A 15,397-nucleotide genomic window follows, 5' to 3' on the forward strand; every position below is an offset into this window, starting at 1 on the left:
GAAGCCAGAAGGCAGACTTGAGAGCAGGGCTTGGAAGGCTGGGGAGGCTGAGGAATACGTGGCCCCCAGCAGGGGGCAGTAGAGGCTCTTCTCTTCCCCTCCAGTCCTGGCATTCTAAGTCACCCAGTTCTCAACCCATCATTAAGACAAATCTAATTTCAATTAACGGTGGTCCGCTTGTGCTCACGGACATAAGGACAGGAGGAGTTAGGATGGAGTGAAAGACTTTACGTAAAATTTGAGTTCTTGAGTAGGACGTTGCTTTCCCGGGTCACTGAAGATGCCTGGTGTGTTAACCCCGGTAAGGATGTTTTTCAGTGGGGGAAGAACAATAGAATCTTCAGTTGCCTTCAGTATAATGGTAAGGCTCTTGGCAGACTGGTTTGGTAAGGCTTATTAATTCAAAGGGAGCTCACCCGAATCCTGAACTATTAATAACTGCTCTAAAATGTGAAATTCAGAAATCCCAAGTGTTTTCAGGCAGCCATGGAGAGACCTGAAATGCTACTCACAAGGAGGGTTTGGAAAGGGTAAGCTTTATAGTAGGTCACACCAAAGTAAGAGGTTACTCTAAAGGACTTTCTCCAAGATCGGTCCCAAAAAGAGACTGACATTTCTGATAGGGGTTTTGTTTTATTTTTAAAGTATAGTTGGTGGAAACAGAACAGAGTTTGGAGTTTAGAGTTTGAGTTAAAATCCCACCGCACCCTTGAGTAAAGGTCTCCTTCTTTCTGTGCCTCAGTTTTTAAAATCTGTACAATGGACTTGAAGACAGTGGTTACCTCATGGGGCTGTGAGTGATAAACACAAAGCACGCAGAGCCGTATTGCCACAACGAATATTGGCAAAGATGGCAGAGACCACTGGCACTCCCCACTTATTAATTTGTCCTTTTACAGCTCCCAGGCTCCCTTGCAGTTAGGTTTAGGCCGTGTACCGGATTACAGCCAAGGACCTGGAACAAAAGGATTGTGGGAGTTAAGGACAAGCGCGCCTCTGAGCTCTAGCCTTCCCTGGTGACAAGAACCTGAAGGCCGTGGGACTCCTGTAGTATAGCTCCAAGATGGAGGACAGTCACCCAACACCCCCCCCCCCCCGGATGTGACGAGGGTGACACATAAGCTTGTGGTGTGAAGTCAAGAGATCTCCACGTAGCTTCACTCCGTATGGAGACATCAAATTTGACAGAGTTTCTCTTTATTTTTATTTCTAGATAATGACGAATGAGATGCTGGGATAGTAGCAGACAAACCTCTAGTTTTTAATAACTGTAATCTAGTTTCACAGAAGGGGTTTTATTTATATTATTTTTATTTTATTTTTTTGAATATTTTTTTTTACTTGAGAGTCATAGTTACACAGAGAGAGGAGAGGCAGAGACAGAGAGAGAGGTCTTCCATCAGATGGTTCACTCCCCAATTGGCCACAATGGCTGGAACTGCGCTGATCCAAAGCCAGGAGCCAGGAGCTTCTTCCAGGTGCAGGGACCCAAGGACTTGGGCCATCTTCCACTGCTATCCCAGGCCATAGCAGAGATCAGAAGTGGAGCAGCCGGGACTCGAACCGGCATCCATATGGGATGCTGGTGCTTCAGGCCAGGGCTTTAACCCGCTGTGTTACAGCGCCGGCCCCCTATTTATCTTATTAACCATTAAAACCCCAGTACTAATAATAGTGCTTGGCCAAAGTAGGCACTTCAGTCCATATTGTTTGTGAAGGGACTGCACGTTTGCAATGTGGACAGCAGCCCTCATACGCTGTAGAGTATGCAAGAAATTAAAGGTATGGTATTTGATTTCGAGGAGTTTATAATGTGAAATGAGGAGGCAAATGCACCTGTCTCTCTCTTCCCATGCCCACTGCCACCCTCCCCCCAGCAGACACACATCAAGATACTGTTGTTTCAGTTAGATGATCTGTTTAAATGCTAACTTATGCTGAAGACTGAAGGCATTCGGATAGGGCTACTACAAGTGGGATATAGACAAGGGTGGTCGCCTACCAGGTTTGTGGGTTAGACAGAAATGCTGGTAAAACAGCTGTAGGAATGACCCAGGGTTCTCAATAGGAGACTAACACAGGATCAGACTGAATCACGTATTGGAGGGGAAAACTTGGATGGTGGATGCCTCCCAGAGCCCACTCGAGACCAAAGCACTCATTTCCCCGGCTGCTGGGACTGTTGGGTGGGCAGTCCTCACCTGAGACCTCTTCAGAAATTGCCTTCAGCTGAAGAAAGCCACCTGGCCCAAAGCCTAACTCCCGCCCCAGCTGCAACCATAGCCAGTGATGGATTGGTGCAAAGCCGGGAAGTGGGGCCCTCCTGCCCGGTGGAGCCATGTGCCGGGGGGCCGTCCCAGCTCCGGGGCTCCCCGGGGGATCGTCAGAGGCAATGCTGTGACCGTGTCACAACCTAATGTGCTGCTTTCCACTTCCATCACTTCCCCACAGGTAAGGATTCCCGAAGCGGGCGCAAAGTTCCCGCGTGCAAATCTCCACCTGCTAGTCTGGGCCACCACAGAGCAAGAGGAGGGGACAGGCTGATGGAGGGTCCCAACTGCCGGGATGAACTTCCGCATGCTGCAGTAGGAGCTTTAGAGTCACTGGCAACTTCTGAACATGGAAATGGCAGTGGAGACAGGCTGGGCTGGGACACGGGGTGGGTGGGGGGGTAGAGGCAAAGCGCTTCCACTTGGAGAAGCAGAAATAGCTTTGAAGACTTAGTGCTTGTTGGCAGTGTGTCTACTACGTCAACCTCCACTGAGGGCTCTCAGCTACCAGGCTAATGAACAAAGCGGCGTTAAAGTCATTCCTTGGATCGGTTTCAAGTAGGATCACTTGCCTAGAAATGGGTTTGGGGAGTGGCCAGGCTTTCGGGTGAATTATGGGTTGCTTGAAGAAAATCTCTTCATTTTGTTATCTTTTGGGACATAGAACCGGCACTGTGAAGGAGTAAGCAACTGAAAGAAAGACCTCATCCTTATAGGGAGAGCGGACCACAGCTGCCGCTTTCTTAGTAGTCCCGTCTTGGCGCTCCGTGGTAGCACTGACCACAGATTAGAAACCAGCTAATACAAGTGTTTTCCCAGGAAGGAGGGAGAGAAACAGGAGCCAGGGCAGATAGCCAAGTGTAGCTAAGAGACGGGAGAACTATAGGAAATATCGATCAGTGAGTATTATTGACTGGTGTGGCAACTCTTCCAGACACAACTTACATAGCATTTAGGGCCCTCTCTTTACACTAATGAGATGGTTTCTTTTTTCCCACTTTGTCTTTGATTTCTTGTTGATTGCTTTCAAGATTGTTCTTGGCTGGCACCGCGGCTCACTAGGCTAATCCTCCACCTGCGGCACCAGCACCCCGGGTTCTAGTCCCGGTTGGGGTGCTGGATTCTATCTCGCTTGCTCCTCTTCCAGTCCAGTTCTCTGCTGTGGCCCAGGAGGGCAGTGGAGGATGGCCCAGGACCTTGGGGCCCTGCATCCGCATGGGAGACCAGGGGGAAGCACCTGGCTCCTGGCTTCGGATTGGTGCAGCGCGCCAACCGTGGCGGCCATTTGGGGGATGAATCAACGGAAAAGGAAGACCTTTCTCTCTGTCTCTCTCTGTCTCTCTCTCTCTCACTGTCTAACTCTGCCTGTCAAAAAAAAAAAAAAAAATTGTTCTTGTGCCTCTGGCAGTACCGGGACATTGTGTCTTACATGCTGTTATCACAGTAATCTCACTTGACAAAAACGACAAGTAAATCTAACAAATGTCATCAGTGGAGTCTTGGAAAACGATTACTTGGGCTGAAGCAGGTTCTAGAAGTGTTGCCTAGACACTTAAATAAAAACAGTGGGGGACAGGTGAGTCTTCCAGTATGTTTTTTATAGCGAGGTCATTAGTTCACATGAGTTTGGCATGTTACACTGGTGAGCCTGAACTCATGTGTTGTGAAGTGTAAGTGGGGGAATTTATTTACTCAAAGGGAAGAACAAAGAGGGGACAACCTAAGACAGGACATGTGTAATGAATGGTTTTGATGCTAATGAGCCCAGGATGAGGGGAATTCTCTGCTTTCTTAGCTCAGTCAACAAAGCTTTCTGAAGCCTCTACCTTGTGCCGAGCGCTGAGTTGCACCTGAGCGAGAGTGAACAGAGGAGCACCTCACTTTGATAAAAATCTGACCGTCCTTTATTGCCTCCCGTGGAGAGCAGGCGCATGCCCTAAAGAACTCTGGATCCGCAAGCTCAAAGCTACAGGGTTTATACAGGCAAAAACCCCAAGGAGGGGAGGGGGAATTCATGGTTGCTAGGATGGGCAAGAGAATACACAGTTACTAGGGTCAAGCTGACCTAAGGCCTATGGGAAACTAATAACAACTATCTTGACAATAGACAAATTATAATCTTAGCATTAATCCAGGTGCAGCCTGTCTGTTTTAAGCTTGAGCGATCAAGCTAGGGAGTTTCTATGCTCTGCCAATGGGATGCAGCGTACTATTACTGTGTGAATACTGTTACTGTCTTAGTTTTAGATTATAGTTTCAGACCGGAATCTCATGGTGGGGGGTGCTTTCTCAAGATGGGGTCTCGGGTGCTCTAAAATGGAGTCCCCGCTGTCAAGGTGTTACTTCACTGCGATTCGGATGGAGTATTTGGCAAATCCGTAAAGTGGAATTTCAAGTTTTTCTGAATTCTGTAAGATGAAGGGAAAGACAGAAGGCACCCAGGGAAAATAGGACTGGAATTTGTCCATTGGCTAAATCTGGAGAGCGAAGGCTGCCTTGAGTGGCCACCAGGGGAAAGGCTGTTCAGAGAAGCTCCCTTGCAAGCCCTAGGAGTCACAGCCACCTCCAGTGGCCCCGTGGCCACTCGGAGCAGAGGCGCAGGGTGGCGTTAAGATGTGGCTGGAAGAATCTGTCCTAAAGTCAGCCTGCCCAGGTTAGATGCCGGTATCCATCACTGTGAATGGCACTTCAGCTAGCTTCCCTAATCTCTCCACTCCTCAGTCTCCATGTGTACACAGTGAGGTTAATAGCAGCACTTCATGGGATTATTGCTAGAAATTAGTGAAAGAATTCCTGCAGAGCCTTCCACGTGATGCCTGATGCTCCATAAAAGACCTGGCACAGATTTGCCTATGTGATGGTGGAAATTCCGCAGGTAGGGATACCTGTGGGGAAACGAATAGGGCACTTGTCCTTGGGATGGAATCCTGGCTAAAGCCCTCCCGAAGCTCCCCAGGGAGCGAGAATAGAAAACTCAGCCAGCACCAGCAGCCGGAGCAGCCGAGCTGGGATACACTCTCTGGAGTCATCTGTCTCACTGCTGACATCCACGCCGACAGGCAGTCTCTTTTCCCTTAAGTTTATAGCGTATGGAGTGTCTTAGCGGCTGACAGACTGCAGGTACCTTCTGGTGAGACTTAAGCAATCTTCTCAATTTTTGCTTAATAAGAATAATTCACTCGATGTGCCAAGTCTGCATAAATAGTTTCTGGCAGATGAAACAATTTATAAATCCTCGAGAGCTTTTTATTATTCCTTGGGAAAGCCTTTACACTTACTATCTGGGTGCCCCAGGGGCCTGTTGCATGGAAGAGTTTTCAGCTGAAAGCAGAGAGGTAGGCAATGGTTTAAAAAAAAAAAAAAAAAGACATAATTGTCCTGTACAACCAAAGCTCTCTCCTACTCTGAACCTCGAAACTACGGTTCATTTTTAACAGAAATGCATGAGCAAGACCAGGAGTGAGCCAGATTCACAGGATTTTTCTGTGGGGCCCTGCTGGGTCCTTGCATGACAAGTGACAAATGGCTTTTCTTTTTCCTTTGCCCTTGCAACCCCTGGCACTTTTGAACTCTTGCCCCCATGTCTTCCCTGGGCTTCCAGGGTGACCAAGTGGCTGCCTATGGAATAGAGCTTAAGTAGTCACTGCAAGGGTGATTTTTGGCTTTCATAAGCTCCAGATAAGGGTAAATGAAAATAAAGAGAAGTGGTTTAGCTTGCCCTAAGTGACAGTGGATGGCATATTTGAAGTGTTTCTCATGCCTGTGTTCTGCCTTTGTCATTAACTCCAATGAAACAAAGCAAACACAGGTGTGTTCACCCTGCCCGCGCCTTCTTCGCTGGACCCTGGCTTTATTCCACCCTCCTGATCTTGTGCAAGCCATGTGGGACAGAGAAGAGTATTTTTGTGAGCATGGCTGTGTACAGCTCTGTGTACTGGTTAACTTAATAAAGGCCCTGAACTGCTTTGCAGAGACAAGATGTAGGGAGAATATACCTGGATGTCATCTGTGTCTACACATTTTGCAGAAGATGTTCTGATGTCCTTTCTTCTGATTGTATTTTTAAGGATGTTTATATGGTGCACAGCCACAGAGGAAACGTGTCGCTCCCCCTCTTCACAGAGGAACGACACAGGACCCTGCGTTGTTCTTTTGTCTGCTCAGCTCTTCCCGGGTTTGCTGCTGGTTCTTCCCGGATTGGCTACCATCCCTCCACCTCCGGGGAGGAGCGGGCCCCCCTGCCACTTTCCCCACTTCCGCGTGGGAGCGGCACACCGCCGGCCGGCTCTCTCGGGGGCTGCTCAGATGTTATTCGGATGTTCCCCTTAGATGTTCCTGGTGCATGTTGTCTCTCTCCTCCTTTATAGTCCTCTCCCACCAATCCCAACTCTGCTACCCACACGCCAAGTACACTGCTCTCCTCCAATCAGGAGCAGGATCAGCTCCTGCAGATCATCATTCAAGTTGGCGAGAGGCAGCTGCGTAGAAGTTGTTTACTCCCTTCTCAGCGCCATATTGTGGGAGAGCAGATGCATAGAATAAGTCTTAATTCCAGTAACTTAGTCTAGTCCAAGTTGCTCCCCACAGTTCCCCCTTTCTTTTTATTTTTTGGCGTTGAAACGCGCCTGTCTTCGGTGCCCCGCGGCACACACTCTGCTCTGCTTGCTAGAGTTGCCCACAGGTGCTTACAAGCCCTACCAAGCAGGCAAACCGAGTCCGGGTCCTCTCTTTGCCATGTTGTGAGGAGGTTTTTAGGCGCTGATGCGTGCCTGTGTTCAGTGCCCTGCAGTGCGCGCTCTGCTCAAGCTGCCTGCAAGTGCTCATCGCCTTACTAATCAGGCAGACCAAATCCAAGCCCTCTCATTGCTGTCTTGTGGGGAGATTTATTGATGTTGATTCGTGCCTATCTTCGGTGACCTGCGGCAGATATTCTGCCTACAGGTGCTTATCGCCTAATCAGGCAGACCAAATCCAAGCCCTCTCATTGCCGTGTTGTGGGGAGGCCTTATTTTTCTCTATTTCTCTATCTCCGGGCATTCCTATCTCTCCTATTTTACTTCTATCTGCCAGCATTCCTATTTCTCTCATTTTACTTCTAAACTTCTGTTTCTCTTGTCCCCGAGGCTTCCCGGCGCCCGCCCTGAGGTGGCTTCTCAGCGCCTCACCCCACGGCGGCTTCCCGGCTTTGCGCACGCGCCGCAGTCTCCGCGCCCTTCGCGCCTGCACCAGGGCCTCCACGCCAGCCCCACGCTCTCCTATCTACTCGCGCCCTGTGCGCTCTCTCCGCTTGTGCCCTGCGCGCTCCCTCTGTGCTTGGCGGCTTCCACGAATCATGGCCTAGCTCACGTTTCCGCTTCTCGGTTTTCAGTCTAAGTTCCCTGGGCTATCCTGATGAATTCCAACCTAGCTTACGTCTCTACTTCTGGTTTTAGTTTTTTGCCTTTTGCTCCCCGGGCTAATCTGATGGATCCCAACCTAGCTTACGTCTCCGCTTCTGGTTTTAGTTTTTCGCCTTTTGCTCCCCGGGCTGACTTGACGAATCCCAATCTAGCTTACGTCTCCACTTCGGCCTGCCTCCGTGGCTTCACTTTCCCTAACATACTTTTCTCTACCCGGTATGTTTCCTAACTTTTCTTCCAACAATATTTCTCTCTCATTTCTCCTGGCTTCTCCCCACAGTCCGTATCCCAGTCTGTTTCTTCTTGCTTTCACTTTCACTTTTAACACTAGATTTCTCCCGGCACTTTTTCCGTCCGGCTTTTCCCTAGGCTCTTTGCTAGTCTCTCTCTCCAGTATTTTCCCACTTCTTCCCTCCTAGGTTTCCTATCCGAGTCACGGCACCATTATGTCGCTCCCCCTCTTCACAGAGGAACGACACAGGACCCTGCGTTGTTCTTTTGTCTGCTCAGCTCTTCCCGGGTTTGCTGCTGGTTCTTCCCGGGTTGGCTACCGTCCCTCCACCTCCGTGGAGGGGCGGGCCCCCTGCCACTTTCCCCACTTCCGCAGGGGAGCAGCACACCGCCGGCCAGCTCTCTTGGGGGCTGCTCAGATGTTATCCAGATGTTCCCTTTAGATGTTCCTGGTGCATGGTGTCTCTCTCCTCCTTTATAGTCCTCTCCCACCAATCCCAACTCTGCTACCCACACGCCGAGTACGCTGCTCTCCTCCAATCAGGAGCAGTATCAGCTCCTGCAGGTCATCACTCAAGTTGGCGAGAGGCAGCTGCGTAGAAGTTGTTTACTCCCTTCTCAGCGCCATATTGTGGGAGAGCAGATACATAGAATAAGTCTTAATTCCAGTAACTTAGTCTAGTCCGAGTTGCTCCCCACAGAAACGTGTCTCCCCCTAGAGTCAAGGACAGGCATGGGCCCAGCTCTAGGAAAGCAGCTCTGGAGAGCTTGAGCCTGGGTTCCTGTGCTGTAAGTGGCCCACAGTGAGTGCAGCTGGGTCACCACTCTTGCCAAGGCAGCGTAGAGGTCCTGGGGTCAGGGAGCAGCAAAGAAATGTCATTCCTCCTCTCACTCTGTGTAGGAAGCTGTTCTTCTGCCCTGGTCTGGAGTTGAGCGTCTTCTGCCAGCAGCCACAATACAGTGGCGATCTGGCTTGTTTGTATGTAAGTCAAAATCTCAGACCTTTCCCACTCCTTGATGCCTGGTTCCAAATCTAACATCATCCCAGGAGACCAGCTCATGTTCAAAAGCCCCAACAAGTGTTCTGAAAGTGTGGACCACTGTGGAGCCTTGCCAAACTGCTCAGCGTGCCTCCTGCTCCCTCAAATTCTCAAAGCCTCATCTTGATGTGTGTGGGGAAACAGCTGCATTCAATCAGCAAGCCCCCCTTGCCCTTATTTCTAGAACCTTCTTGAAAGTTGGCTGAAAGGCATTCAACCCTCAGACCACTTTCTGAATGTTCTCAGATCTTTGATCCATGTGCTAAGAATTAAGCCCCTTTAAATGGTGAGGACAATCGGTGTTTAGCAAGAACTTAAGAAGTGTCTCTGCTCTCACAGTATGGATTGGCCCATTCAAGTCAATTTAGACATTAAAAAAAATTTTTTTCACAGACGTAAACAAAAGCAAGGGTAGCTCCTTCCTTTCTGGAACTTGTAGGCTAGGAGGAAGAAAAATAGTAAAAATAATCACATAAAACTTATTTAGAGACTTGAATACTGTGAAGCAAGGAAGTACAATGACCTTCTATGAAGCTTGCCATAGAGGCTATAATAAGGCTTTTTTTTTTTTTTTTCATTCTCATATAGCAGAAGCAGCGTAGATTAGCAAAGAACTATACTAAAAAAACTTCTCCCTTTCCCCCCATTACTGGCGGAGCAATGTTTGGAACTAACAGATAAACAAGAAATACTAAAATACATGTTCTTCACAATTTTGCTAGAATACAGTAATATTTCCCCTGAGTCAAGTAGATATTTGGAAGGTTCGGTGAAGATCTCTCTAGAGAACAAAAATAGCAGCATTGCTCAGTGGGCACTTGGTGAGATGTGGAAATCTGTGGCTGTGGTGGAGGAATTGGCTGTCCCAGGGAGTCGGGGAGAGAGGCAGCCTTGAGTCTGCAAGGGCTGGGAAGACTTCCGTTCTCAGAGGGTGTTCTGATCCTTCCCAGCACTGTGTGATCCTCCGTGTAGGTGTCTAGAGCCTGCAGTGATCAGCAGCTAACCTGGAAAGCGTGACATAGGAAACGAGGGTTAGTCACGCACATTCTAAACAAGTGAGAAAGGCAGAAGCTTGTGAAATTTTCTAGACAGCTTTCAGCCTCATTCAACTCACAGGTTTGACGTGAGCAGAAAAATTACAGAGCAGACAGGTTGACTGGGTCCATGGGACTGAAGGGAATTGGGGGTTGATCGAGCCAGTTGATCGCATCTCTCCCTTCCCTCCCTGCATGTGAAGTGATAGGTTTTTATGGTCCTAGTTTTCTAAATTATTCCAAAGTATGCAGATAAGTGACTAAAACCTGAACTTTTGCCGCATATTGGCAAGGCATAGTCATAAAATCTGAGTCATAAGGGCTATTTTTAAGTAGGAATGAAGAAAGGATGGGAGAGGGAAAGATCTGACAGAGAGATAGTCTTTTTAAAAAGGTATTATTTTACTCCTCTGGATGAAAGGACCCTAATCCAATTCAAATTCTTCTTTTAAGGTGGTTCCAAGAAGGAATTTATTTTTCTTTGTAGTAGAACTAGGACTTGAACTAACTTATCTAGTAATTAGTTACTCCATGGGAAAAACAAGTTTCAGTTGTGTTTGCATTACTAACATTGACAGCATAGGAGCCAAGATGTGGTAGACCAGTTCTCCCCATCTGTCAGCAGGGCTAGATGCTTATCTGATTCACCCTGAATACTGCGTATGTATTTGGATGGGGTTGAGCTTTCTGCCAAGGCACACAGAATTGATCTTTGCTACCCAGCAAACCACATTGCTCCCAGCTATTGCTTCTGGCTTGGTGACCCTCACCCCACTGCTCATTTGGGACAGGGATTGTTCCATGTGGTTGCCAGACACATGACAAATTGGTATAAGGTTTCCGGTTTCCTTTCAAAGCATTGTTAGACGAATGTGTTTTCACTAACTCTCTAACCTCCCCTCTTTCAACATTTTAACTTTATAAGGCCTTGGCCCATGCCATCAAGGTCAACTGTAAGGACCAAACTGCTGTGGTTGTTTAATTTGACTTCTCCATCTCTAGGAGAGGGGAGCCCTGGGCAAGCTGTGATGGGTTAAAAGGCCTTTTCTGTGTAAGAAACACGTTCCTATTGATTCTATCACCTGTGTCTGGAAATATCCACGTGGTGTTCAGGGTCTTCACATTCCACATTGGCTCTTCCCTGTAGGATTCTGGGTAAGTGGAACTACTGTATCTCAATTAACTCTTGTCAAACCAGGTAAGCCACTGCCTTATTTTGTATTAATGCAGGTAATCCTCCTATTGGGTCCAAGGCAGACCCACTTTACCTAAACAGAGAATGATCAGGCTGCATTATGGTGACACTCTTCATTCTGTTTCTACTGGGTGGGTCTAAGCAATACCACCTTCAGAATTTTGCAGAGAGTGAGCCATTTCCATTTATGGACAGCTGAAATAAATACTGTCGTCTTCAGAAAATGGTCCTAGGTGGGCAGAAATTCCCACTGACAGTTTCAAGTGTTGTGATTATTGAAGAACCCTGTGGGTATGTTTAATGTGGGTTAGGGCAGGGGCTCTTGCTGGCCTGTGTGTCACTCTGTGTCTGTGGAGTCTTAAGGAGAGAGGTTTTTACCTTGAGCAATGGTTTTAGACCAGCTACCTCAGAGTCAGTGGGAGAGATTTAAGAATAATATGGATTAGAAGATAACAATCCCAGGCATTCAGGTTCAGCCATTCTGGGAAACCACTTTGGAATCAGTGTCATTTATGTCTCTCATTTGATTTTGAGATACCTTATGTTTAGTAAATATTTTTTAAATCCATAGCATACTTGAGTAACCGCTTCCTGTAATGTATGAAGACTGATTAACTTGCAAGATGGAACAACAGCGAGAGAGGGAAAGACAGAGACAGAGAGGCCTTCCATCTGCTGACTCGTTACATGGACAGCCACAATACCCAAATGTGGGCCAGGCTGAAGCCAGGAGGTTGGAACTCTATCTGGGTCTCCCACATGGGTTGGGAGGGGCCCGAGTACTTGGGTCATCATCTACTGCCTTCCCAGGGACATCATCAAGAAACTGGACTGAGAGCAGAGCTTCCAGGACAGGAACTAGCAGTCTGATAGGGGATGCCAGCCTTGTAAGAGGTGGCTTAACCTGTTACATCACAACACTACCCATCCCATGTTTTTTTAATTAAAACATGAGAAAAGAATGGTCTCTGATTATGACAAAATAAATAGCTTAAACATTTTTAAAAAGTGTTATCAGAGAAAATGTGCTTCATTTTTATTTTTTGAAAGCACTAGATTGTCAGGGAAGAGCCAACGCAGTCAAACTTGGCAACATGGGTTAGGTACTCCCTGGCTCGCCCTCTGCCCATGGTTACCAGTCAGGCTCAACCAGGTTGTACTTTGGAAACCAATAGGCCCAAGATCTCCATGGCTGAATCCTGCACAGTGTATTTAGCACGTACATTCTGGTACATTTGCTCCATAGCGTTTCCTCTGGGGCCCAGGTGGACAGAGCAGCTTCTGTCTGGAACGTTGCTCGGGCTTGTGGCTGATGAACAAAGACGAGAGAAAACACTGTTCACATGCTCTGGACACCTCAGCCCAGAGGAGGTCACACAGCTGTGCCTGAGTCCCATGGGCGCGTGTGTATAATCCCCCTACAGGGAGGAATATGAAATATTTGAGTATGAGAGTGTACAATGTAATTCTCTTTAGAAAATAAATAATGCTGGCCTGAAACCAAGAGTATTTATTGGGTACCTAGCATGTTCCAGACACTGTCTAGACACTGGGAGTGTAGCAGAAGATGAGAAACAAAATCTGACTTGTAGAGCTTTGGTTCCGGGGATGGACTAGGGAAATAAAATAAATATTTTTCTCTGAGGAGGAAAAACAGAACAGGGCAAGAGAATAAGAGTAATGGGAAGTGAAAATTTAGTTCAGGCAAAGAAATTACAGAAATGTCTTGAAGAAATGTTGGCTCATAGAATTTAAAGCAGAGAATGGAGGCCGTTCCCCCACCTGAGTGAGGACAAAATGAGACAGAGGGCACAGTAGCAGGGATGGAGGAGGGGCAGGCATTTGGCCAACAGCTGAGAAACAACTTGTAACAACCACATCTCCTATTGGAGTGCCAGGGTTCAAGTCCAGGCTCCGGCTCCTGTTCTGTCTTCATATTAGCACATAGCCTTGGAAGCAGTAGGTAAGGGCTCAAGTAGTGCGGTGCCTGCCGTCCATGTTAGAAACTTGGAAGGAGTAATTGGCTTCAGCCTCACCCAGCCCTGGCTGATGTGGGCCCTTGGGGCGTGAACCATTGGATGGGACCACTCTCTCTTGTTTTTCTCTCTCAAATAAATATAATAGTTAGATAAAAAGGCTCCAAGGCCAGTAACATGTGTAGCCTGAGTGAGGGACTACAGGAAGCTCGCGTTGTCTTATGATGGACAAAATAAGGTATGAGAGGTGACCAGGAACCTGATTAGGCAGGACCCTACAGACTTGGTAGGAGCTTTGAATTTTCTTGCAACTAGATAGGAAGAAATTTAAAACTAGTAGTGGGGCCAGCGCTGTGGCCTAGTGGGTAAAACTGCTGCCTGCAGTGCTGCCATCCCATATGGGTGCCAGTTCATGTCCCAGCTGCTCCACTTCCAATCTAGATCTTTGTTATGGCCTAGGAAAGCAATGGAAGATGGCCCAAATCCTTGGGCCCCTGTACCCAGTGGGAGACCGCGAGGAATCAGATGGGCCCAGCTCTGGCAGTTGCGGCCAATTGGGGAGTGAATCAGCAGATGAAAGATCTCTCTCTCTCTCTCTCTCTCTCTCTCTCTGCCTCTGCCTCTTTGTAACTCTGACTTTCCCATGAATTAAAAAAAAAAAAAACCATAAAACTTATTGAGTAGTTTAGGACATGATCATATTCTCACCCTAGGGGAATCTTTCCTCCTTTTGTTGAGTAAAGAATAAAAAAAAAAAAAATGAAAATGATGACAGACCCAGAGGCTATTTGAGGTGGAGATAGAGATGCTGGCTTACCTTTGTTTGAGTTGATCATAGTAAAAGTGAAAAGAAAGTACAATCCTGTAGATAGAGAGTTGGCTGGATTTGCCAATGAGTTGGAGGTGAAAGTTTAGAGAAGAGAAGAGTTAAGGGAAATCCTACGATGTTGGCCCAAGCAGCTGTGTGAACAGAAGTCCATTTACTGGATTGAGGACAAGGAGGAGAGATAGGGAAAACTTGAATACCTATTACATAGCCAACATTGAGTATATGAATCTGGAATACAGAGGAGATTCTGAGTTGTTAGAAATTGGGGAGCCGAGAGGTGGGTGAAATCACTCAGGAACTAGGTGGGAATGGAAAGAAGAGGCCCAGTTTGAGCCCTGGGGACCCCTAGAGGGGAGGGTGCAAGGACACAGAGTAGAAGATAGTAAGTAGGGAGTATGGCATTAGAAAGCCTTGTGCGGAAAACCAGAGAGGAGCAACGCTCATACTTGGGCCTTTGTCAATGGGAGACCCAGAGAGGGTTCTGGGTTCCTAGCTTCAGCCTGATCCAGACCTGGCTGTTCCAGGTATATGGAGCGTGAACAAGCAGACAGAAGAGTCTCTCTCTCTCTCTCTCTCTCTCTCTCTCTCTCGTGTGCATTCTCACTCTGTTTTTCAGATATAGAAAAACAGTCCTGTATCGTTTAGCTCCTTCTGAGATACGTACATTAGGTCTCTGTTTGAATCTCCTGGGTTACTTGCACATACCATGATACAGCCTGCCACTCACCTAGGATACAGGGGAGACACACACATATATGCTGCACGGAATACAGATATCATATACTGTGTGGCTTCCAGGGCCGTGACAACCAAAACACATCACGCCCCCAAGAGAAAATCACGCGATCAGGATAGGTGATCAGCTCCTGCAGGAGGCTGCTGCTGGCATAGCATAGCATGCTGTCTATAGGAGACTTTTTCCAGTTAGAGTACACTCTAGTAATAAAAAGCATAGTACAATAAATGTGTAAACCAATACTGCAGCCATGCATTATCATTATCAAACATGGACTGTGTGCACTCTCTACACTTCTGTGATTGGAAGCACTCTAGGTTTCCTTAGTCAAGGTTCAAGCAGGTGAGTGCCGTGATGTCAACGGCTCTGATGTCACCAGTGACAGGACATTGACAGCGCTGGTGCCATATTTTTTTGTTTCTAAAATTTGCATTTTTGGGCCGGCGCTGCAGCTCAATAGGCTAATCCTTTGCCTGCAGCGCCGGCACCCCAGGTTCTAGTCCCAGTTTGGGGCGCCGGATTCTGTCCCGGTTGCCCCTCTTCCAGGCCAGCTCTCTGCTGTGGCCAGGGAGTGCAGTGGAGGATGGCCCAAGTGCTTGGGCCCTGCACCCGTATGAGAGACCAGGAGAAGCACCTGGTTCCTGGCTTCAGATAAGCGCGGTGCGCCAGCTGCAGCAGCCATTGGAG

At 47.8% G+C, this 15,397-nt stretch overlaps 1 long non-coding RNA gene across 2 annotated transcripts; it reads left to right on the plus strand.

Annotated features, from left to right (window-relative positions):
* The first annotated feature begins 1,384 nt into the window (after positions 1-1,384).
* LOC149126019 (uncharacterized) lies at positions 1,385-15,100 on the plus strand. 2 transcript variants are annotated; one of them, XR_016235213.1, is made up of 3 exons: positions 1,385-2,451; positions 4,406-4,489; positions 6,338-6,371. It is a non-coding gene; the product is annotated as an uncharacterized LOC149126019 (long non-coding RNA). The 2 variants fall into 2 exon arrangements; XR_016235212.1 differs by lacking the exons at positions 4,406-4,489; positions 6,338-6,371 and adding exons at positions 10,977-11,129; positions 11,741-15,100 and having other exon boundaries at positions 1,388-2,451.
* Positions 15,101-15,397: the final 297 nt, after the last annotated feature.

Source organism: Oryctolagus cuniculus, chromosome 6, assembly GCF_051225735.1.
Source record: "Oryctolagus cuniculus isolate XC-2025 breed Fujian yellow rabbit chromosome 6, ASM5122573v1, whole genome shotgun sequence".
NCBI classification, from domain to species: Eukaryota; Metazoa; Chordata; class Mammalia; order Lagomorpha; family Leporidae; genus Oryctolagus; species Oryctolagus cuniculus.